The following is a 9,746-nucleotide window of genomic DNA, read 5'->3' as shown; positions in this document are numbered from 1 at the left end:
TAACATTTATGGAAGGAGTCTCCAGTAAAGTCAGAGGTAAAGCTGTAACTTTAAGTTTTCCAACATCTTCAGGACAGAGGAGTTTACGCTTCTTTGCGGTTTCTCATATTGCATGCATCATGCTGTTTACCTCTACCTGTGTACTGTTTATCTCAACTTACTGCACCATAATTCTTATTTATTTCATTTAACGTAATTACCATTTGCATTACTGCTATGCATCATGCTGTTTAGCTTTACCTGTACACTGTTAACTTATTGTACCATAACCTTATTACCTCATTTATCTTATCTGATATTTCTGCTACTGGTTGGATGCTAAGTGCATTTCGTTGTCTCGGTTCTTGTACTCAATAAAGTCGAACATAACTAACCTAACATGCCAAGCTGCGTTTTTTTTTATCTTATTAACTTCAAGAGAGAGAAAAAAGAGAGGCTGGTGAAGGAACAACGGTTCATAGCTGCCATAACATAAGTGAGAACAGGAGAAAAGGTGAATTGCTGTGGTATAAAAGGAATAAAACTCTTCAGGATCTGTTGTTATAGGAAAATAATCAGCTTCACGGTGGTATCACTAACTCCATCAAAGCACCTACAGCATAAACTAATATTTAATAATTACTGTGTATATCCCTGAAACTGTTGTATATTAAAAAAATGTAGAAAATAATCAAAATAGAGTACAAATTGTCTAGAAATAGGCTGATTATTTTTCATAATGAGAAATATTGGATAAAATGAACCATGTTCGGGATATATTTCATTACATGCTGATTTCATTACAGAAAAAACAGGTATCACCCCCTTTTATAAAAAAAAATAATATGAAATTAACGTTGAACACAATCCTGTATAGGAGAGAGAGAAGTAGTGTGTGTGTGTGTGTGTGTGTGTGTGTGTGTGTGTGTAAGACTAATGCTTACTTTACCGACTTTTAATTTTTACAATTTTACGATTCATTCTCTCAACCAATCAGCTTAAAGCGACGTGAGAACGTGCAGATTGTTTTTTTTTTTCATCAATATTTTTAGTGCTTATTCTATGTCTGATTAATTCTCTCAAGTTTAATTATTTGTGTGTTTTCTAATTGATTATTCGTTACCATTTCCACACGTTAATGAGAAAGCTGGGTTGAGATAATGAAGGTTTGTTAAACAGAGAAAGGAACGATTGCCATAAATCCACAGACTTTAGTGAATAAAGTGAAGAATATCTCCAAAAAAAAAGAAAAGAAAGTTAATGAAAGAAAGACTAATTATAAGATAGAACTTGTTTCACAGATATGATTTGATAATATTAAACGGATAAAAACTACGATGATATTTTAATAAATAAAACATTGGAATTGTTGGCAAATTGCTGTAATGTGAGAGATAAAACACTTGAGGGACGTGATGTTTCAGGAAAATGATCAACTTCAGGGTGGTTTACAGGAACTTCAAGCTTGAAATGGTCATTTATTTCTTTTTTTTTCCCGCTGATCTTCGGATCGACTTCGGATAAAAACGTAAACCGACAATCCGAATGAACCGGCGTGAATGAGGAGAACGTTCTAGAATCTTCCTTGTGCTCACACACAGATCCCTGAAGTGTTAATAGTACAACAGTATCTGTGAGTACAGTGCAGATATTCATCACACACACACACACACACACACACACACACACACAGTAGAACGGGATTGTTACACACACGTGTGCAGTCGCCTGTACGCTGAGTAAGAGACAGAGATGGAGGAACAAATGCAGTACATCGCAAAAAAGCTCAAACGGTTGTCATGGTTTCACGACGTTGCCATGGAAACGCAAGCTGCCAATAAACCCATCTGAACCGAGTCACTGCAGAGGGAGAGAGAGAGAGAGAGAGAGAGAGAGAGAGAGAGAGGTGCTGGGTGTGTTTGGTTGGTGTTAAGTGTGTGTGTAGTGTTGTGTGTGTATTCAGGTGGTGGTGTTGTGCATGCACTTGGGTGTTGTGTGCCTGTGTACTCTATGTTTGGTAGTGTTGTTTGTGTATTAAGGGTATTCTGGTGGAGTGTTTAGGTGGTGATGTGTGTATTTGGGTTGTGTTGGTTTTTTAGTGCTGTTGTCTGTGTGTATGTGTGTGTCTGTATGTTTGGTGGTGCTGTGTGTGTGTTTGATGGTATTGAGTGTGTTTGGGTGATGTATAATTGTGTGCTTAAGTGGTGTGTGTGTAGTGTTTTGTGTGTTTGGGTGTTACTGGGTATGTTTCAGTGGCACTTTGTGTGTGTGTGGTGTGTATGTTTGTGTGGTGTTGGATCACGGTGTGTGTTTGATGGTATTAAGGGTGTGTGGGTGGTGTTGGGTCATGGTGTGTGGGTGTGTTGTTTGTATTTGGGTAGTCCTGTGTGTATTTGGGTAGTGTTGTGCTTGTGTTTGGCTGGTGCTGTGTGCGTGTGTGTGTGTGTGTGTGTGTGTGTGTGTGTGTGTGTGGGTGGTGCTATGTATGTTTGTATGGTATTAAGTGTGTTTGCGGGGTGTATGTTTGTGTGTTTGGTTGGTGTATTTGAGTAGTGTTGGGTCATGGTGTGTGTTTGTGGTGTTATGTGTATGTTTTGGTGATGTGTGTGCTTGGGTTGTGTTATATGACGACATATGATGCTGTGTGTCTTTAGGCAGTTTTGTGTGTGTGTGTGTGTGTGTATGTGTTTGAGTGGTGCTGTATGTGTTTCATTGGTGTTGTTTGTGCTGTTCTGCTGTCTTCAGGTTGTGTTGTGTGCATGTTTTGGGTGGTGCTGTATGTGTTTGATGGTATTATGAGTGTTTGGCTGGTGTTGGGTTACACTGTGTGTGTGTGTGTGTGTGTGTGTGTGTGTATGGGTGGAGCTGACGTAGCAGGCCATAAGGATTGACTATTTCAGGCGCTATGTTGCCATAGTAACAGCAACAGTGGAGAGGCGGAGACACAAACACACACATACCTGTAACACACATGCACACAACTTTTCAACTCTCGCTCTCTCTCTCTCTCTCTCTCTGTCTCTCTCTCTCACTCTCAGAGTCTCTCAGTGTCTCTCGGTCTCTTCCTCTATCTATCCGCCCCCGTGTCTGTCTCTCTCCTGCTCCCTCTCTCTCTCTCTCTCTCTCTCTCTCTTTCCCATCAGCACGGCTCTCCCCCACACTCCCACTCTTTCTGTCTGAAGGACAGAGGTATTCCCACGTTTCTTGGTTGCCACAGCAACGCTGCTGCAAGAAAGAAAGTAAGAGAGTGAGGCCACAGAGCAGATGGATAGAGGGAGCGAGGGATGGGAACAAGGCAAATGCTGGTTAACTCGTAGATATGGATGCTGATGGGTGCTGTTGCCATGACGCTGTTGCCTTTCTACTTCCACTACTTCCGTTTTTTTGGGTTTTTTTCCGGATGTGCTAATACAATTCGAGGGAAGACGCTAATGAGGATGCTGAGTTTGTACATTTCATCGCATTTGAAGTTGGAATACTAAAGCCCATGGAATAATATAACTAGAAATAGACCAGGTGATGTTTTTCCAATCTTTAACTGTCCAGTTTCCTCTTTTCGGCTGACAGTAACATCGGAAACCCCATGTGGTCTTCTGCTGTTGTAGCATATCTGCCTCAAACTTTGACATGTTGTGCATTTTAAGATGCTTTTCTGCTCACCACAGTTGTAAAGAGTGGTTATTTTAGTTACTGTAGCTTACCTGTCAACATGAACCAGTCTAAATATATATTACTATATACACTCTACACCACACAACACTACACTACTATCACTACTATATATTACTATATACACTACACCACACAACACACTACACTACTATCTCTACTATATATTACTATATACACTACACCACACAACACACTACACTACTATCTCTACTATATATTACTATATACACTACACCACACCACACTACACTACACTACTATCTCTACTATATATTACTATATACACTCTACACCACACAACACTACACTACTATCACTACTATATATTACTATATACTCTACACCACACCACACTACACTACTATCACTACTATATATTACTATATACACTACACCACACAACACACTACACTACTATCACTACTATATATTACTATATACTCTACACCACACCACACTACACTACTATCACTACTATATATTACTGTATACACTACACCACACCACACTACTATCACTACTATATATTACTATATACACTACACCACACCACACTACACTACTATCTCTACTATATATTACTATATACACTACACCACACCACACTACACTACTATCACTACTATATATTACTATATACACTACACCACACCACACTACACTACACTATCACTACTATATATTACTATATACACTACACCACACCACACCACACTACTATCACTACTATATATTACTATATACACTACACCACACCACACTACACTACTATCTCTACTATATATTACTATATACACTACACCACACTACACTACACTACTATCACTACTATATATTACTATATACACTCTACACCACACCACACTACACTACTATCTCTACTATATATTACTATATACACTCTACACCACACCACACTACACTACTATCACTACTATATATTACTATATACACTACACCACACCACACTACACTACTATCACTACTATATATTACTATATACACTACACCACACTACACTACACTACTATCACTACTATATATTACTATATACACTACACCACACCACACTACACTACTATCACTACTATATATTACTATATACACTACACCACACCACACTACTATCTCTACTATATATTACTATATACACTACACCACACCACACTACACTACTATCACTACTATATATTACTATATACACTCTACACCACACCACACTACACTACTATCACTACTATATATTACTATATACACTACACCACACCACACTACTATCACTACTATATATTACTATATACACTCTACACGACACCACACTACACTACTATCACTACTATATATTACTATATACACTCTACACCACACCACACTACACTACTATCACTACTATATATTACTATATACACTACACCACACCACACTACACTACTATCACTACTATATATTACTATATACACTACACCACACCACACTACTATCTCTACTATATATTACTATATACACTACACCACACCACACTACACTACTATCACTACTATATATTACTATATACACCACACCACACCACACTACACTACTATCACTACTATATATTACTATATACACTACACCACCCCACACTACACTACTATAACTACTATATATTACTATATACACTACACCACACCACACTACACTATACTATCACTACTATATATTACTATATACACTACACCACACCACACTACACTACTATAACTACTATATATTACTATATATTACTATATACACTACACCACACCACACCACACCACACTACACTACTATAACTACTATATATTACTATATACACTACACCACACCACACTACACTACTATAACTACTATATACACTCTACACCACACTACACTACTATCACTACTATATATTACTATATACACTACACCACACCACACTACACTACTATCTCTACTATATATTACTATATACACTCTACACCACACTATACTACTATCACTACTATATATTACTATATACACTACACCACACCACACTACACTACTATCTCTACTATATATTACTATATACACTACACCACACCACACTACACTACTATAACTACTATATATTACTATATACACTCTACACCACACCACACTACACTACTATCACTACTATATATTACTATATACACTACACCACACCACACTACATTACTATCACTACTATATATTACTATATACACTACACCACACCACACTACACTACTATCACTACTATATATTACTATATACACTACACCACACCACACTACACTACTATCACTACTATATATTACTATATACACTCTACACCACACTACACTACACTACTATCTCTACTATATATTACTATATACACTACACCACACCACACTACACTACTATCTCTACTATATATTACTATATACACTACACCACACCACACTACACTACTATCTCTACTATATATTACTATATACACTCTACACCACACTACACTACACTACTATCTCTACTATATATTACTATATACACTACACCACACCACACTACACTACTATCTCTACTATATATTACTATATACACTACACCACACTACACTACTATCACTACTATATATTACTATATACACTACACCACACTACACTACTATCACTACTATATATTACTATATACACTACACCACACAACACACTACAGTACTATCACTACAATATATTACTATATACACTACACCACCCCACACTACACTACTATAACTACTATATATTACTATATACACTACACCACACCACACTACACTATACTATCACTACTATATATTACTATATACACTACACCACACCACACTACACTACTATAACTACTATATATTACTATATATTACTATATACACTACACCACACCACACCACACCACACTACACTACTATAACTACTATATATTACTATATACACTACACCACACCACACTACACTACTATAACTACTATATACACTCTACACCACACTACACTACTATCACTACTATATATTACTATATACACTACACCACACCACACTACACTACTATCTCTACTATATATTACTATATACACTCTACACCACACTATACTACTATCACTACTATATATTACTATATACACTACACCACACCACACTACACTACTATCTCTACTATATATTACTATATACACTACACCACACCACACTACACTACTATAACTACTATATATTACTATATACACTCTACACCACACCACACTACACTACTATCACTACTATATATTACTATATACACTACACCACACCACACTACACTACTATCACTACTATATATTACTATATACACTACACCACACCACACTACACTACTATCACTACTATATATTACTATATACACTACACCACACCACACTACACTACTATCACTACTATATATTACTATATACACTCTACACCACACTACACTACACTACTATCTCTACTATATATTACTATATACACTACACCACACCACACTACACTACTATCTCTACTATATATTACTATATACACTACACCACACCACACTACACTACTATCTCTACTATATATTACTATATACACTACACCACACCACACTACACTACTATCACTACTATATATTACTATATACACCACACCACACTACACTACTATCACTACTATATATTACTATATACACTACACCACACAACACACTACAGTACTATCACTACAATATATTACTATATACACTACACCACACCACACTACACTACTATCACTACTATATATTACTATATACACTACACCACACCACACTACACTACTATCACTACTATATATTACTATATACACTACACCACACCACACTACACTATCACTACTATATATTACTATATACACTACACCACACCACACTACACTACTATCACTACTATATATTACTATATACACTACACCACACCACACTACACTACTATCACTACTATATATTACTATATACACTACACCACACCACACTACACTAATATCTCTACTATATATTACTATATACACTCTACACCACACCACACTACACTACTATATATTACTATATACACTCTACACCACACTACACTACACTACTATCTCTACTATATATTACTATATACACTACACCACACCACACTACACTACTATCTCTACTATATATTACTATATACACTACACCACACCACACTACACTACTATCTCTACTATATATTACTATATACACTACACCACACCACACTACACTACTATCTCTACTATATATTACTATATACACTACACCACACCACACTACACTACTATCACTACTATATATTACTATATACACTCTACACCACACTACACTACACTACTATCTCTACTATATATTACTATATACACTACACCACACCACACTACACTACTATCTCTACTATATATTACTATATACACTACACCACACCACACTACACTACTATCTCTACTATATATTACTATATACACTACACCACACCACACTACACTACTATCTCTACTATATATTACTATATACACTACACCACACCACACTACACTACTATCACTACTATATATTACTATATACACTACACCACACAACACACTACAGTACTATCACTACTATATATTACTATATACACTACACCACACCACACTACACTACTATCACTACTATATATTACTATATACACTACACCACACCACACTACACTACTATCACTACTATATATTACTATATACACTACACCACACCACACTACACTACTATCACTACTATATATTACTATATACACTCTACACCACACTACACTACACTACTATCTCTACTATATATTACTATATACACTACACCACACCACACTACACTACTATCTCTACTATATATTACTATATACACTACACCACACTACACTACTATCACTACTATATATTACTATATACACTACACCACACTACACTACTATCACTACTATATATTACTATATACACTACACCACACAACACACTACAGTACTATCACTACAATATATTACTATATACACTACACCACACCACACTACACTACTATCACTACTATATATTACTATATACACTACACCACACCACACTACACTACTATCTCTACTATATATTACTATATACACTACACCACACCACACTACACTACTATCTCTACTATATATTACTATATACACTACACCACACCACACTACACTACTATCTCTACTATATATTACTATATACACTACACCACACCACACTACACTACTATCACTACTATATATTACTATATACACTACACCACACCACACTACACTACTATCACTACTATATATTACTATATACACTACACCACACCACACTACACTAATATCTCTACTATATATTACTATATACACTCTACACCACACTACACTACACTACTATCTCTACTATATATTACTATATACACTACACCACACCACACTACACTACTATCACTACTATATATTACTATATACACTACACCACACCACACTACACTACTATCTCTACTATATATTACTATATACACTACACCACACCACACTACACTACTATCTCTACTATATATTACTATATACACTACACCACACCACACTACACTACTATCTCTACTATATATTACTATATACACTACACCACACCACACTACACTACTATCACTACTATATATTACTATATACACTACACCACACTACACTACTATCACTACTATATATTACTATATACACTACACCACACAACACACTACAGTACTATCACTACAATATATTACTATATACACTACACCACACCACACTACACTACTATCACTACTATATATTACTATATACACTACAGCACACCACACTACACTACTATCACTACTATATATTACTATATACACTACACCACACCACACTACACTATCACTACTATATATTACTATATACACTACACCACACCACACTACACTACTATCACTACTATATATTACTATATACACTACACCACACCACACTACACTATCACTACTATATATTACTATATACACTACAC

The sequence above is a fragment of the Pangasianodon hypophthalmus genome, chromosome 13 (genome assembly GCF_027358585.1).
Source record: "Pangasianodon hypophthalmus isolate fPanHyp1 chromosome 13, fPanHyp1.pri, whole genome shotgun sequence".
NCBI lineage: Eukaryota > Metazoa > Chordata > Actinopteri > Siluriformes > Pangasiidae > Pangasianodon > Pangasianodon hypophthalmus.
Note: the sequence above shows the minus strand (reverse complement) of the source record.